Source organism: Cavia porcellus, unplaced genomic scaffold (assembly GCF_034190915.1).
Source record: "Cavia porcellus strain 051 isolate PalLab524CR breed Dunkin Hartley unplaced genomic scaffold, mCavPor4.1 scaffold_33, whole genome shotgun sequence".
NCBI classification, from domain to species: Eukaryota; Metazoa; Chordata; class Mammalia; order Rodentia; family Caviidae; genus Cavia; species Cavia porcellus.
Genome location: NW_026947516.1, coordinates 34,326,142 through 34,344,110, shown reverse-complemented (window position 1 = coordinate 34,344,110; position 17,969 = coordinate 34,326,142). Strand labels below are relative to the sequence as shown.

The 17,969-nt window shown below is 34.9% G+C and overlaps 1 protein-coding gene across 10 annotated transcripts in view; it reads left to right on the top strand.

Moving 5' to 3' along the window:
• The window catches only part of Tab3 (TGF-beta activated kinase 1 (MAP3K7) binding protein 3), a 64,258-nt gene that overhangs the window by 9,807 nt on the left and 36,482 nt on the right, over nt 1–17,969 (top strand). For 6 of the 10 annotated variants that reach the window (XR_010045434.1, XR_010045433.1, XM_063243019.1 and 3 more), the window contains exons 3-4: nt 9,973–10,060; nt 13,751–13,876. The gene's annotated coding sequence lies outside the window, so the exon portion shown is untranslated. The remainder of the gene's footprint in view (nt 1–9,972; nt 10,061–13,750; nt 13,877–17,969) is intronic. The other 4 variants (XM_063243016.1, XM_063243013.1, XM_063243017.1 and 1 more) reach the window with 3 other exon arrangements.

Sequence of the window (17,969 nt, the reverse complement as noted above, 5' to 3'; positions counted from 1 at the left end):
ATCTATTTGTTTTCTTTTTCTCTGTCCTGTTCCAGTGGTCCATCCTTGCTCTGATACCACATTGTCTTGTTTTATTAATAGCCTTGTAATAAGACTTGATAATTTCTCCCACCATCTCCTTTGAGAAACTATGTTGGCTATTCTTACTCTTTGCATATTTATATAAATTTTAGTATCATCATGTCATTTTCCACACACAAATACATGAAAACTCATTGTTTTGATTGAAATCGTGTAGGCTCTATAGAGAATTGGCATGTTTATAATACTGTTTTCTGCTTTTGTGAATAGGATATACTACTCCATTTATTTAGGCCCTCATTAACTTTTATCAGTGTTCATAAATTTCTCCAAAAAGTCACTCATGACTTTGGAGTTTAATTCCTAGATATTTGATGTTTTTTGATACAATACAAATGTATAGACTTTTTTGTTTATTTCTAATTTATTTTGACCTTGTAGTTATGCTAACTTTGATTACTTTTGGTAGTTATCTTTATATTTATTATATATTCCATCTTCTCTACCAATGAAGAAAATTTATTTCTTTCTTTTAAATCCTTTATACTGTGTGTGTGTGTGTGTGTGTGTGTGTGTGTGTGTGTGTGTGTGTATGGTTATGTGGATTTGAACCCAGGACTTCATACTGAGCTACCTCCCCATCCTTGTTATTGTTATAAAAATCCTTTTGTTTTCAGACAGGGACTCAATAAGTCTCTTAAGTAGCCCCAATATGGGCTCAAACTTGGAATCCTCCTGCCTCAGCCTTCCAGAGTGCTGGGATTATGAGCATGCACCTCACACTCAGCCCACTTCTTACACTTTTCTTTGATTCTTTTCTTCACAGACTAGTACTTTGGTTATAATACTGAATAGAAGTAGTATTAGTGGGCATCATTCTTGCTCCCCATTTCAGTAGAAAACATTTCTCCATGAAATATGATGTTTGCTTTAATGTTTTCCTAGATAAGAAAATTTTATTCTATTCTTACTTTGCTAAGAGTTTATATCATAAGTGGATATTGAATTTTATATGCTTTCCTAATATTAAAATAACCATGTGATTTTTGTCCCTCATCAAATTATATTAATTTCCTATTGCTAAATCATCTTTGCATTCTTTTATTTTACTTTGGAATTTTAGATCTCTTTAACTAGTGAGTTTGGCCTCTAATTTTTTTTTGTTTGACCTTGTCAAGTTTTTTTTTTTCTTTCATTATTTTCTTCAAGACAGGATCTCATTATGTAGTTCAGGCTGGCCTTGAATTCACTATGTATCTCAGACTGGCCTAGAACTCACGGCAGTCATTTTGCCTCGCCTCTTGAGTGCTGGAATTACAGTTGTGCACTACCACACTGGGCCCTTGTCAATTTTATACCTGTCTTTCATTCTCTGAGTTTATGTTTTAATCGACTTTTAAGCCCAGTGTGATGGTACAAGCCTAAAGTCTCAGTACTCTGGGAGGCTGAGGCAGGAGAATCCCAAGTTGAAGCTCAGTTTGGGGAACTTAGAAACTTGGCAAGACCTTGTCTTAGAACAAAAAGCATTTTAAATGGTGTCTGTTTTGTAGCTTAGTGCAGAGGCCCTGGTTTTGATCCCCAGTACTGTGTTGGAAGGTGTCTTTAAATGGATGATAGAATTGAGCAATGAATAATTTTTTTTTGTGGGAAAACTTTTAACTACAGTTTCAGTTTTTAAAAACAGTATTCTTCAGTCAGTCTTATTTCTGCTTATGAGCATTTCAGTAAATTACGTGGTGCCTCAGTTCAAGAATGCTTTTGTTTGCAAACAGTTTGGTTTGAAAACAGAACGTTTGGCAGAATTTTGTTTTTGTTTGCAAACTTTGCATTGGGTGACAAACACAGCCGAAGCCATCTTTCCAACACAAGCAGAAATGTGGCCGTCTTTTCCAAAATCATAAAAGAAATTAAGTTCATGAACCAAGGCACCATGTATATTGTTATAAAAATTTGTCTATGTCATTTTAAGTTTTGAATACATTTTTATTGTATTTAGACATATCATTGAATGACAGCAGAATCCTTCATGATGGTTCCCTTTTTTATTTATACAATTCAGCCATCTTGAATGTCCAGGTTAGTGGATTTTAATATAACATTTCTGTCACCCTGGAAAGAATCAGTGCATTAATTAGCAGTTACTCTCATCTCTTGCCCTGCAGGTCAATCTTAGGCAGTCACAGATCTTTTTATATCTATAGATTTGCTTACTCTGAAAATTTTATATAAATGGTGTTATACAATATATAGTCTTTTATAACTGAGCCTCTTTCACTTAGCATAATATTTTCAAGATTCACCTGCATTGCAGTGTGCATCAATACTTTCTATTTTTATTGACAAATCATATTCTGTTTATGTATACCATGTTTTATTTATTAATCAATTGATGGACATTTGGGGTTGTTTTCCTTTTGACAATTATGAATAATGCTGCTATGGACGTTTGTGTACAAGTTTTTGTTGAGAAATTTGTTTTCATTTCTCTTAGGCCTTTTAAATTCTTGATACTAGATATATGCATCTTTTTTCCATCTGTTTTTAATGAATAATTTTACCACAGGCTTAGTAATTGTAGTGGTTTCTCCAAAAACTTTCAACTTTGTTGACTTTGTCTTACATGCATAGTTTTATGTCTTGTTAATATCTGTTTTTATACTTATTTTATAAGGGATTATTTTCCTTTATCTTCTTGAAATAATTAGATAGGTATTTGCGTGTTTATTTTCTTCCTATCATGCATTTAAAACTACACATTTGTTTCATTTTATCTGTGTCATGTAATTTTTGATATGTAATATTTTCATTAATTTCACAGTATTTTCTAATTTCCATTGTGATTTTTTGATCCATGAGTTATTTAAAAGTATATTTCTTAATTTCCAGTAATAATGATTTTCTATGTATTTTCCTGTAATAGCTTGGTGGCTTTTATTACATTTTCTTAGAGTGATTGAAATCTTTTACAGCTTCATGAGTTCTAGCTTTTGACTGAGCACATGCTCAGTTTGTGTAACTAAGCACTTGTAAAACATAGTCTCTGATTTTTAATTATAGAATTTTCTATATGCTCATTGATCAAGTTTGTTAATTCTATCATCTGTAAGTATATAAATAAATCCTCCTGATTTTTATATTCTTATCTTTCAGTTTTTGAGAAAGTGATTGTAAAGTATGCCAATATGATACTGATTTGACATACTATATATTTATTTCTCCTAGTAATGTTGTCAACGTTGCTTTAAATATAATTTGAAGCCATGCTATGAATTGTATGCAAATTTAGTCTGTTCTGGTAAATTAAACCTTTTATTGTGCAGTGACTCTTTTAAACTTTAGTGATGCTTTGTCTATTTTATCTGAAACTAATATAGCTATGTATCTTCATTCTGGCTGTTTCCATGATGCATATCTTTCTATTTTAACCTTTTTTCTTATGTTCTCATTGGGTCGCTTGATAACGGCAAACTTTGCCAATGTGTTGTTAATTTAGTCTTATAGTCATTCTCTTTTGAAATAGTTAATCAATTTACATTTAACCTAAATTTAGTATAATTACTGGTATTTGTAGATTTATAGCATTACATTTTTGTTCCCCTAGCTGTTTCCTTTTCTCACCCTTTGACTTATTTTTATATCAAATCATTAACATAGTATTAGTTCAGATGTATTAGTGCGTGTATTACTAGTTTAGATATCACATATACATTCTTCATTCTTTTTATGATTACCCTGTAATTTCTACAATGCAGTTTTTACTTTTCAAAGCAAGTTCTTTCTAGATATTTTTACCTTTCTCCTGATTGAAACAAGTACATTGAAATGGTTTATCTACTTCCTGGCACTCATGGTGTGGTTGTCTTATAATTTAATCATCTGTGTATATTTTAATCTTCACTAGACTTTTTAAAATTAATTTTACTGGTACATTTTAGATCTACATAATGATCACATTCATCATAGACAGTATTCAGCTATACATGATACATCTTTTTTTTGAGACAGGGTCTCAGTATGCAGTTCAGGCTGTTCTTAGGCTCACTTTGTATCCCAGGCTGGTCTTGAACTTGCAGCAGTTCTCATGCCTCAGTCTCCCAAGTGCTGGGATTACAGGAATGCACCACCATGCTGGCAACATACGATATAACTTGATTCTCCCCCCACCGTTCTCCCCTCCCTTAACTTCTTTTTCCCTCCTTATTTATAGGTTTTGTTTCTATTTTTTCCTTCTGTTCTCCATTTTCCTTTTTCTTTTCTTCCTTTCCCCTCCCCTTCCCTAGTTCCCCTTCTCATTTGAACATTTTCTTTCTGTTTCACAATATCTATTACACCTTTTGGTCCTTGTTTACAGTTTTAGATTCTCACACCAGTGAAACTGTGCAATATTTGAACATATGGGTCCAGTGTATTTCACTTAATAAGAGTATGGTCTCAGGATGCATCCATTTACCTAGAAATGTGAGTTTATCCTTCTTTATGGCAAAGCAGTACTTCATTGTTAACAAAAACCATATCTTTATCCATTCACTGGTTATCAGTGTTCCTTTAGATTTTTTCATATGCTTATTTATACTTTGATTGTTCTTCTCAATTCCTTTCTGCATCTAAGTCATTACATCTTGGGTTACTTTTCTTTTGCCTTAAAATTTCTCAAGGAGTGTCCACTGGATGTAAACTGTTCTGATTTGTTTGAGAATGTATATAAGTTACATTCTTGAAGGATATTTTTTCTTCACTGTACTACTGGGTTGGCATTATTTTCTCCTTTGAGCTTTTATTTTTCTGATTGAGAATTAAGTTATCAGTCTGCCTTTTAAGTGATATTTTACCTCTGAGAATGCTTTTAAATTTCCGTTGTTGATTTTTAGTTAGGAATTCATTGAGAATGTTGTTGATATTGAATGATGTTGATTTTACATCATTTTTGGAAAATTTTCAGACATACAGAAGCTGTCTCTGCTTCATTCTGTGTGTCTTTTTCTTTTGGGATTCTAATTAGTGGTTGGCTATTGGACCATTTCATTGGTTCACCGTCCCTACTGCCTCTATCAGCTGTTAAATCTGTTCTATGAATTGATTTCAATGTTTGCATTTTTAATAATAGAATTAGCCTATTTCTTTTAAAAATCTATAGTCGTATATAAGAATGTTTGTCTATAATGGAAAGCATATATGACAGAGGTCCCATAAGATTATATTGCCTAATGATATCATACTTACCCTCAGTAAGTTAATTTAAATTACCTAATGTTCTGTAACCAAGTAAGGATGGCTTCTTTTTGAGTCTTCATGGGCAAAATTTACTTACAAATGTCAGTGTCATGGGCACTTTTACCTAAACTTCCGACTTACTCCCTAGTTCTATATAAATTTTGTTTTACATCTGTGTACTCACTTAAATAATTATGTCTTAGTTAATTAAAAGGTTATTTTTTCTCTTTCTCTCTCTCTCTCTCCTCTCTTTCTTCTTCCCTTCCTTTTTCTGTCTGTATAAATGTAAGTGGGAAGAAACTGTTCAAAAGGAAAAAGGAACTAGGGTGGGTGAGAGGGGAAAGAACTGTCGGGGAAAGGGGGAAAATGCAAGTCATTTATACAATTAGTGTCTCTGAGTTCATTAAAAAGGAAGGCTTGTGTTAATATTGATTGGAGAAAATGTTATGCCTATATCTTTTACTGTGAGCAACTACCTTAAAGATAACATATAATTTATTAACTATTGTTAGTCTCCTATTATTTTATTATGAGATTTTGCTTTACGTTGTTTCCATAAAGTAAAAAACAATAAATGTAAGTAAATTATTTCCTGACCTACTCAGCAACATTTTGAGTCTCTTAAACCTTGACCAATTTCTGCATTTGACAGTGGGTAATTTGTTTACATTTAAATTTCAGCTATATATAGTGTTTCATGACTCACAGAATATGAAATCTCACTTAATTACTATTTAAATTTGTATGCATATTTCCAAAGTTTTTTCCCACTCATAGAAAACAATACTTTCCTCATTATTTTTTTACCATCACGACTTGTGTGTCAGGGTACCTGTCTCAGCATACCTGTAAGTAGATATAATACACATCTGCTCTTGGGAAATAGAAAAAAGAGGCTGGTCTAAGATTTTGAAATTTGCCACCATATGAGAATCTCAACCTAATGAGTAAATGTGGTACATCACCAATTTACAGTCTTTTTCTTCTATGTAAATTAATTCCCATGGCAGACTTTGAGGTAACTGTAGGATAATTAGGTCTGGTATTAAGCAGAGGATTAGGAAACAAGGCCTAGGAGAAATTAAATAACTAGCCTGTGATCCCACACCCGGTAGATGATGCGTGTTGTCTATTATTATAGCACATTTTATTCCAGCTATTATGGCTTATAGGTGTTCAATGACTTCTAATTTTATCATTTTATGCCTTCTTTCTGTAAACCATGTATCATGACTCAGTGACTCATATGCGAAGGATAGAAGCAATTGGCAGACTATTCTTAATACTCTATCCTCACCCCTCCACCTCACCTGATTTCTAGAATGTAGTCCCAATGGCCCTGAAATGTGCAACTCTCTCTGACCTGCTAGCAGGCTTGATGTGTCACTAGTCCTTATTCATCCCTACATGTGTGATCCTTTTTCCTCTTTACACATGCCTCTATTTTTCTAGTTCTACAAAAGTTGCTGCTTCTCTTTGCTCTTTCTTGTCACTCTTATGGTTAAACTCAAACTTTGCTACCCTCCTAACTCCCTGATTATCTTTTAGGCTTCCTTATTTTGCTTCTTAAAATGCTCCCAGTGAAATTCTAGCATAGATCTTATTTGCTTTATCCTTTTCGGTCCTAGGGAGGGCAAAAGCTAACTTGACTCAGTCTCCTTTCCCAGCTATAAAGTAGTGCTCTGGTCCTTGTGGTGCTTATGCTTCTGAATGTTCCACATGGCTTGTTCTCAACATCTTTGCTACTCCCTTGAGCAGTTATCTTACATTAAGCTTGTGGAAATAAGTGGGGCTGTTTATTGGGAGGGTTTTCAACCATATGTTCAGTCACTGCATGTTTCAGGGCATCAAGATAATACCTCCTGAGATTTAGTAGTACTCCATTTTTACCTGAGAACCATTTTTTGTTTATCCTGGTTTAAAGAATCTTTTCTGGAAAGTTCATATATCGGGTTTCTCCCTTGTCCCACTCATGAATCTGTTTTGCTTTAACATGTTGATATAACTGTTGATTCATATGAAAATCTTTTGAATTTCCTTGTTGAAGATTCCATTTATTTATTTATTTTTGATTTTTGCGACACAGTCTCACTGTGTAATCCAGGTTGGTCTTGAACTCACTGTGTAGCCTAGTCTGGCCTGGAACTCAAAGCAAACTTGTTTCAGCCTCCTGAGTGCTGGGATTGCAGGTGTGTACCACTACACTTGGCAGTGTCCTTTTATTTTTTAACTCTGCATCTTTTCTGTTTTTGACTTTATTTTATTTTTATTCAATGCTTGTTTTCCTGAACTCATATTTCCTTAGAAACTAGTTCTCATCATAATACAGAGTATACTTTTTTACCTGTTCAAAAGAAGCTTCAGGATTGGATATCAGCTTCATATTTCTGTCTTTTATCACTGTTTTCTAATGATTCTAGCAGTGGAACCTTGTGCTGCTAGGTAAGTGCTGTACTACTGAGCTATATTCCCAGCCTTTGTTGCTGGTTTTTTTTACAGCTTGTGCCAAATAACTTTTGAAGTATTATTTGTAATACACCTTTTCTTCTTAAGGTCAGCTCCAAGTTGATAAAATATTGTTTTGTTGTTTTGTTTATTTGATGGTTGGGATTGAACTTCAAGGCCTTTTCACTGAGCAACATCCCTGTTCTTTTTTATTTTTTATTTTGAGACAGGATCTTGTTTGTTTTTGTGTTTTTTCTGTTTTTTGGTGTTTTTTTTTTTTTTTTGAATCAGGAATTGAACTCAGAACTCTGCACTTGCCAGGCAGGCACCGTTCCACTGAGGTCAGCTCCCAAGGCAAGGTCTTACTAAGTTACTAAATTTCCCAGACAGGGCTCAGACTTATGATCATCCTGCCTCAACCTTCCAGAGTGCTGGGATTATAGGCATGTATCACCATGCCTGGCAATTACTTTATTTTTAATTTTATTTGTGAGAATTTCCAACTATATACAAATAAAAAGTTCAGTGAATGTCTCATGGATGCTATAGTATTAGCATTTTACGATACACATTTCATCTTCTCTCTTCTCATATTTTTCTAAGAATTTAAACCATATCCAAAACATAGTTGACCTCTAAATTAACATGCCTTTAAAACAATATCTTTTCTTACATAACTACCATGTCATTATAGACAACACACCTAATAAGAATTCCTTAATAGCATAGTTAATACTTAGTCCATGCTTAATTTTCTCCAGTTAAAAGTCTTTCTTAATTCATAGTAAAAGCCCCTACTGCCCTTATTCATGCTCAGAATGTCCTTTTCTGGCAGGGCATTAACTGGTTCTTTTTTCCTTTGTCTGTCTGTCTTTGTTTTTCCTTTTGCTTTTTGAGACAGGGGCTTGGTATATAGGTTAGTCTGATCTTGAACACACATAGTAGCCTACGTAGTCCTCAAATGTATGGAGATCCTCCTGCCTCATTTCTATAGTGTTGGGATTACAGGTGTGCGCCATCACTCCTGGCTTCTTTGTATTTCATATTTTCTGAACATTAAATTTAGAGGCTTATTTAGGTTCAAATTATATTTTTGGAGGGGCACACAAAAGTTCTTGCTGTCACTTCATATTACATCACATGTGGAAGCACATGGTGTGCTTGGTTCACTTTATCAGAGGATTCTGGTGCACAGCTGGATACTTTCATGAATCCTATCTTTTTACTCAGTGATTTTATCATCCATTGATTACTAGTATGTGAAATAGTTAAAGATTGCAATTTTTTTGTCTTTTTCGTTTTTATCAGTACCAGGGATCGAACTCTCGACTGCCTGCTTGCAAGGCAGGCGCTTATGCCGCTGAGCTAAATCCCCAGCCCCTTAAAGATTGCAAATTTATAATTGATTCTAATTTGGTCACTTATGCCATCAGCTGAAATTTTTCTATATGGAAGAATTTTTTCATTTACTAGGACTGTTTGGGAAAGCTGTAATATCTAGCCAGTTCTTGAGTTTTAAAATTCCTAATTGCGAAGGCAGAGACTATGCTTTCTTTAACAAAAACTCTTTATTATTAATTATGGTTTCTGAGAATGTAATTTTCTTCCTTTTTGATGAAGTTCAAGTCATTCTTGAGTGATGGATTAGTGAGTTCATGGGCTAGAGTATTGGGAGGGTCTCTGAGTCCTTAGTGAGCTGTTCGGATTCTCTTGAAGAGGCATAGGGTGGCAGAGAAAGTGGGAAGACTATACCTCTTTCATTACTGCAGGGTTGCAGTAAGGGTGTGGTATGTGCTTGAGGTGTGGGAATTTAAAAAGTCCTCTCCTTCACCAGAGACTAAATCATTCTCATTATGGAGTTACATAAATTTTAAAGACCTAACCCCCCCCAAGGGCCCCGGCACAGTTTTGTAATCAAAGTCATTACATTTTAATGACCAGCATATCTTGGAAAGCTGCAGGGACCCCTGATGGTGTGCCAGGGATCTGTAACTAAAGCTCTTGCTAGCTTTTCCTGAAGGTAGACTCTTCAGCAAAGCTTTTTGTGCTCTCTGCCCTTTGGAGTTCTGCCTTAGGCTAGAGGTGCTTGAGAAGGGATCACAGTGGCTCTGGAGGCCAGAAGAAATTTTACTTAGCATTGATGGAGCATAAAGTTCATTCACTGACATTTCATTGAGTAAAGTGACTGCTTGCATTTTCAAGACCGTTTATTTATATGCTGCATCACTCTGTCATATTGTCTTCTTTAAAGTTTTCAGTTTTGAATCTTACCTTTTTTGGCCTTTAATTTTTTAGGACAGCATCTTCATCCTTTAAGTCACCGTGAATTGTAGTGTCAAACTACACAGGGTGATCAGTTGAAATTTCAATTGAAAAATTGGAGGTAAGGAGTATATGTGTGTCTTTTAAAAATGACTCTATCGGTTAATATGTTTCATGTTTATCACTCTCTGCATGTGTAATTCCTTACCCTTTATGCACTCAAGAGCAAGGGTTTTTTTAAAAAGAGACTCATGGATTTCAGGTGTTTGGATTAGGACAGACAGCTACTGCTGGCTGAGCAGCAGTGAAAAGTACAATTTCTTTGAACAGTTCCTTTGCTTTTAGAAACTTTATCAGCACTGGAAGGGTAATTTGGCATTTGATTTTGAATAAAAGGGGCCACTCTTGCCCAACGCCTAGATCCCCATTGGTTGTAGCTGGTAGAGCTTGGAAGACTTGCCCCAGAAAATGAATACCTAGATAGTGTGGTTATCCAGATCCTAGCTTCCTAGTCCAGCTTCCTAGTCTTTATTATAATTTTCAAGTTCTCAAATCAGCATTCCATAACTGACTTGAACACATAGCAAATTTAGTATTATTATGAACAATTGTTTAAATGGCATTGTAGCCATGATTCTTGGCTTTGAGCCATTGAATAGATCTGTATCAAGAAACACTGTATAACAATATCAGTTTTGATTTCTAATAGTTTATCTTACTACCTTATGAAAATGGTTCCACTCATGTTTAACACCTGTTTCCTAGAATAGTATACATGCACGTATGTTGTGAATTAAACACAGGACAAGATGTCATGAGGCCTGTTTAATCATTTTGTCTGTTTAGCAAGTTTTCAGTTCTCTGTAGCCTTTAGCTATCTTCTTGTGTAAAATAAATTTATATTGGGGTTGGACTCGGGCTTTCTCAGCATCAGCACGATTGACATCTCAGACCAGATGATTCTTTGTTGTCAGTTGCTGTCTTGTGCGCTGTGGGAAGGATTTCCCTGGCCTCTGCCCACCAGATATCAGTAACATCCCTCCCCCAGTATGACAACCAAAAATGATTCCAGGCATTGTCAGATGTCCTACAGAGAGCAAAGTTGCCCCAGATCAGAAACCCCTGGGTTAAACGATGTGTTACACTTCTTTCTAGCTTTGTTATTCTGTTTGTATTTGAAACAAAACAAAACTTATTCTTTGCAGTCTGTCTTATATTTTGCCTCTTCCATGATGTTTTCCTTTCCTTTCTCTTTTTGTCCTACTGTAATTGTTTCTTTTTGTGACTTTATTATAGAGCTTGACTCCACACTGTTGTAATTGCCAGTGTATTTCTCACTTTAAGAGCATGGGCCTTCTCTAGCTCTTAAGTGTAGATTTTATTAAATGAATGAACAGTGGATTTAGTAATATCATCAGCTTAGAAATCACGAAATCATATTAAGTGCCATTTCTGTTAATCTTTCAAACCCTACTGCTACAAAATTTCTATAGAGTTTCTGAGTTAACGAGACCAATTCCTCATTTGTAAACTACTTTAGATATATTAGAAGACAGGAGCTTCCTGTATGTATGTGAAAGAGCTACATGAACATGTTAGAGGCATTTGAGAAAAATTCATACAAAATTCCTATCACAAAGAATTAAGTTTCTTTAGTGTTTGAGAGGTTTTTCAACTAATTCCATTTTTACTAACCAGTTAACCTCTTTACAATCAGAAAAGTAAACACGAAAGGTAATAAAAGATTTTTCTTACATAACCTAACATACGTCACATTATTGTAAGTCAGTATTTCTCAAACCAGAGTAAGAAATACATTTTAATTATGATCTACTGCATATTCACATTATCTGATTTGAAATATTTGGATTAGCATTTATTGTTACTACATATGAAGCACTTTGATTTTTTTTAGAAAACACTATTAAGCAATAAAATGTGGAGAAGCCCTGTTTCTGGCATATGTCACAGAACAACAGCTAGTTGTCCTAGCTTTGTTTTTAAATAATGACATGTAGGCATTAATCCAAGAAAGATTTTGAAACACTTTAATCAGAACAGATTAGGTTTCCAGCTATTTTAAAGTCTTATATTTTGTCATTTATACTATAGTATATACAAGGCACTTCTTTGATTCTTGTTCGTGAGATTTATATTCATAAAACCTAGAGAACAGTAAAAAGTTAAGTACTGTAAGTGATGATAAACATATAGTAACTTTTATAGTCAGAAAGGGAAACAGCTGTACTGATTGACATTTACAGTAGAAAGTAACATGACTGGGGTAGATTTTGCATTGTCTTATCAGACAGTGGAAAACTTATTGCCTACGGTAGCAATAGCATTCAAGAAAGTGCATATTTCTTGCTCATACTTGAAGTTCATTTTTTGGACAGTATTTTAGAAGTAACTGGGAAATTAAAAAAGAAAAGATAAGGTAAAGTGTGGAAAATGTGTGCTATATTATTTTAGCTACACAGTGTTTGTAAAATGCAGTTTATTGAGGAGACTAATGAGAAACTTGTATGATGATGGCTCTGATATCAGCTGGTATTTGCCCTAAATTACAATGTGATATTGAATTACTAGGTTTATTGAGAATGCATGTTGCAGATAATCTCTAAATGGTGGAAAGAGTACTCATCTAGCAAAATAAGTGAATAAGGTTACTAGTCTATATATAAATTTCGTGAAATAGAAATGGTTTGTGTAGTAGTGTATAATAGTTTAAAAATGCTATTTCAACTATGTAATTAAAATTTACATGTCTGTAGGCCGGAGGCTTATTCCTCCCTGTTTTAAATGGACTAAGGGGTTCAGGATGGTAGTTATAACCAGGTGGACCACAAAACCCTTAAGAAAATACTCAGTAGACTACATTTTTGTCATTTTGAACTGTGGCTTTCTTCTATAGAGATATTTTCTCATCACTGATACACAGCACCCAATATGCATAACTTAAAGGAGAAGGCATTTATTTTCTCTCATAGTTTCAGAGTTCTCAGTCCATGTGTGGTCTGCCAGTTCCAAGGGACAATTGGCATGATGGAAGAGCCTGGCAGAGGAAAGCTGCTCACATCATTTCAGCCAGGAAGCAGCAAGAACACAAGACAGAGCCGGGGTGGGAGATATGTACTTCTGAGTCATACCCCACTGTGAACTGCATCTTCCAATCAAACCCCACCTCCCAGCAGCACATTCAGTCCACCAAACTCATCCGTGGATGAATCCACGGATGAGTATGGCACCGCCGTGATGCAATCACCTTCTAAAAGCCCTGCCTTTAAGCACATGAGAATTTGGGAGGACATTCTGCATCCAAACTACAACAATAACAACAAAAGATCTTTTTTAATGCAAAAGAAAAAAAAAAGATTCAGTTTAGATCTACCTGCCATAAAAGTATGGTCTGGCACCCTGTCTGTGTTACTTTAGGGTACCAGAAGTCAGCTAGCTTATGCCATTTCCCATACTGACTTGGGAAATTAGCGGCTTTTATTTTCTCAGCTTTCTAGACTACTGAAAAGAAGGTGCTTTCAGACCTGGCAGTGTGAATAAAGAACCTTTATAAAGGGCTCATAGACCATATAGAGGTGTTTTTTCCCCCTAATCTTAAATAGATTTATTTTTTAAGAATAATTTTAGTTTTACAGAAAAATTGTGACTGTAGTACATAGATTCTCCCTATATCCTGCATTCAACTTCCCCGTTTATGAAGTTTATATTAGCAAATTATTATAATTAATTGAAAGTCCTTACTTTATTCAGATTTCCTTGTTTTTTAATCTATTGTGTTTTTTTTCTGTTTCAGGATTCCATTCAGGAAACTGTATCACATTTGGTTGTTATATCTCCCGTAGGCTTCTCCTGGCTGTGAGAATTTCTCAGACTTTCCTTGTTTTTGATGACCTTGAAAGTTTTGAGGAGTAATCATCAGGTATTTTACAGAATATATATTGACTGGGAATTATCAGATGCTTTTCTCATGGTTAAACTGGAGTTACAAATTTTTGAGGGGAAAACCACAAAATAAAGTTATTTAACATCTTCAACACATCATTCAGAGTATATACATCAACATGACTTAATCACTGTTGATGTTGACCTTGATCACCTGGCTGAAAAAACTTTTGCCAGGTTTCTTTCCTGCAAAGTTAATATTTTTTTTAAATATCCTTTCTGCATTGTACTCTTTGGAAAAAAAGTCACAATGTGTACTTCACACTTAAAGAGTGGGAAGAATAGCTTTACCTTGAGTGTAGACAATCTGGATAAATTATTTGGAGTTCTTTGGCATGGGAGATTTATCTTCCCCCACCCTCCATTTATTTAACCTTTACAGTGATAACTCGATTCATGAACTCAATTCTATGATTTTGGTCACAAACCAAGCTGGATGAGAACTGAATCAAATTTCCCCATAAAGTCAACATTGAAGTTAACCACTGATTTGATTCAGTTCTTGTTCAATTCAGTTAGTGACCAGAATCATGGAAAGAATAAAGTTCTTGAACCAAGGTACCACTATACTATATATCATTTCAGACTTGTGAATAGATACTTTATACTTTGGGAGTCACAATCTTATCTATTTTGGTGTTTGAGTTTTTCCAGCTTTTGCCATTGGAAGCTGTTGTAGGTGGCTCCTTTGTGGTTTTGTTGTGTCCCTGTTGTCATGGGATTTTTTTTGAATACTTCTGTGCTCTTTGATACTGCATAATGATCCAAGTTCATCCTCTATATTCCCTGACCGAGTTCTAGAATCAACCACTTTGTTAGAGAATACTATTAGAAATCAAGATCTGAGTGCTAGGTGTAGTCATAACTACAGGCATTTTTTCTAGATTCTCTTGGCTGGAGTTCTGGGTGTATACTATTATATAATTGTGTGTATTATAAATATTTCTATGTATAGGTTGCAGCTGAAAAACATTTATTTGAGGTGTGTTACATTTAATCTGAATCAGCTTATCTTTTTTCTAGGGGTTGTACTTGAAAATGTTCTTGGTAATTAATTTAATGTAAATATATTGGTGTCCTATCTTTTGAGATGATAATATAAGATTGACATAGTGAATGTGACACTTTCAATATAGTTTCCACAAAATCCTATAGGATGGCTGTTTTATAAATTATTTGGAAGGTATAGTTAGGAGACATAGCAAGTGTTTTTTTATCTCTCCCTTGTTATTTGACATCACCTTTATATGTATGCATGAAAAATCCTGAAATTGTAACTTTTACTTCTGCCAGTGAAAGATCTTTTTTATACTCCAATATCTGTCATTTGTCATTGCCATTTAACTTGAAAAATTCAAAGCCTAGTTCAAATATTCCTCTGTTTTAAAGGCAACATTTGCTTTAACCATCTTTAAGTATATTGTAAGAGCTCTACCAAAAGGTACAGGAGAATAATGCTTAAGAACATAGAAACCAAGTTTGTTTGCTCTTTTTTTTTTAAAACTTTTTATCGGTACTAGGGATCGAACTCACGACTGCCTGCTTGCAAGGCAGCTGCTTATGCCGCTGAACTAAATCCCCAGCCCCTTAAAACCAAGTTTGTATACTAACTTTGCTACTTGGTAATTTAATATTGTGATGGTATACATTTTATTTATACTCTCTGAGCCTCAAGTTTACGATGTATATATGTATATATGTATATATGTATATATAGGTGACATTATTACCTCTCGTGGGATTATTTTGGGTACTTAGCCTCCAAAGCAGCAAGAAAATGGATGAAAGTTCTAAAACTTTATACTTGCATGCATACTTGATTTTGTCAAACTGTTATTATTGGATCAGACTAATCAGAAATGATTCATTTTTTTAATCTTAAAAGTCCTATAACACAAGACATACTTTTCTTCAAACCCTGGACGTGCTTACCTCATCAGTCTTAACATGTTAGCAGTGGGTTGTCAGTTGAGATATTATTACTGCCTCTCTAAGGGCTGCTTGGTGTTACTTGGATATCATGGTCAGGGGAAGAGCAGGATGCTAAATACCTTTCCTGTTTTGAGACAGTGTTATACAAGCAAGAATTATTGTTCCCCAAATAGAGTAACCTGGGACTGGTGATATAGCTCAGTCAAATAGTGCTTGCCTGGCGAGCGCAGATCCTGAGTTCGATTACTGGCACCAAAAAACAAAGTAGAGTACCCTGATATTTAGCACATTATATGTATTTACTTAGTTTTGGTTTTTTGAGACAGGGTGTCACTCTATAGCCCAGGCTGGCCTGAAACTTGTGATCCTCCTGCCTCAGCCTCCCAAGTGCTGGGATTACAGACATGTGCCACTGTGCCTAGCAGCACAGTATCTTTCAGTCTCAATGCAAAAATGTGTTGTGTTTTTGTGTATCAGTTGTGATACAACTGTACTGTTGTATCACAAATCCATCAGGTATAAAATGAATGAGGAAAGGCCAGACCTCAGTATCTGGGATCATGATAAAGTGTAGGAAGTAGCCAGACTGAACCAGATTTGGATTTTCTAAAAAAGAGTATAACTTCAGTTTCAGCTAGCTGTTACCTACATTTGCTAGATGGTCTCATTGTTCAATAAAAAGCTAGATATCTAAACTTTATGTGAAGTCTTCCAATTTTGCAATGTATTTCAGTTATTTTTAGCTCTGCCAAGGCTAAACTAGGTCTGTATAGGCTAGATTTTGCCCACAGATGATTGGTTTACAACCTCTGATGCAATTATTTTAGGAAATGGGCTAAAATGCTGGCAGAGGTAAAGCATTCTGATCTATAATGGCACCAATCCTGTGTACTTGTGCTCAGAAAAGGCTGTGGAAACAAAACACTTAAATATCCATGTGATTTTTTTAGAGCTCAGAAGGTTGCGGCATCTGAGCTGAGGTTTCAAGGAACTTCCTATTTGGCAGGAGAATTTTGGGGGAGAAGTTTTAGCAGCTGCTTTCTTAAGAACAGACTCCACTGTTCCTGGTGATGCCAGTACTCCTGAATTAGGAAGTGGATGCACAACTCAAGAAAGCTCCCAGGATTCCACTGCTAAGCAATAGAATATAGGCCTTGGGCCTTTGTCTTGTATTCAAAGCTTAGGAATCCCCCCACAAGGTGACAGATAGTAAGGGCTCAACCCTGAGAATCTCCTGGTTCATGTGGCCCCTGAGCTATGTGATGATCATCAGGTTTATATTTTTTTGAATGTAGGGTGACAAGTCTCTACAAGCCACAGCTGTGACCATCTGGGATTTAGAGGGAGTTTCATGGTTGTCCCGGGCATTTGGCATGTCTGAACATAGCCTGTACAGCTCAGGTAGTGCTGGAATCCTCTGCCTCATTTTAAAGGCTGAAATCACCATTTAAATCATCATTCAATACTTTACTGTATAAAAACCAGCAGCCCCTTATAATGTTGCTAAGCAAAATCAGTGTGTATCTTGCATATTTGTGCATATATTGCTATCTACAGACAAGAATAGATTGTGTTCAGTCTACATTGTAGCCGTGCTGTAATTTGATAAGATACTAAACAGCAGTGTTTTCATTTTAGTTGCTTTCTGTCGGACTAAAACAAAGATACAGTACTATAAAATTTTAAAGAAAACTGACATAGCCTACATGGCATAACACCAATTTTGGCACGAGGCACATTATTGTCGGTGTATACCGCCCATATTTATTATTTAGAATATTTCTATTGATGAATTATAAAATTAATGAGTTTTATTATATAAAACAATTAGTACTTGACAGGAAATATTTTTAAAAATCCAAATTTTTTAACATCAACTGGTTTTGATGTACACAGTCAAAAAAATAACAAATTTCTGTATGGACTACAATGAAAATACCAATACAACTCTACAAAAATCTTTGCTTCAATTACCATACCTAAGGCAGTCTACACACATCACAACAGCATGTTCCATATACATGTACTGCTTACATGACAGCACATGTGTTTTTGCTTTCCTGGTATTTTTATAGACATACTAGACATCTTGCTGTTTTGTCATGAGGTTCTTACATTATACAATGTGTAGTTAACAG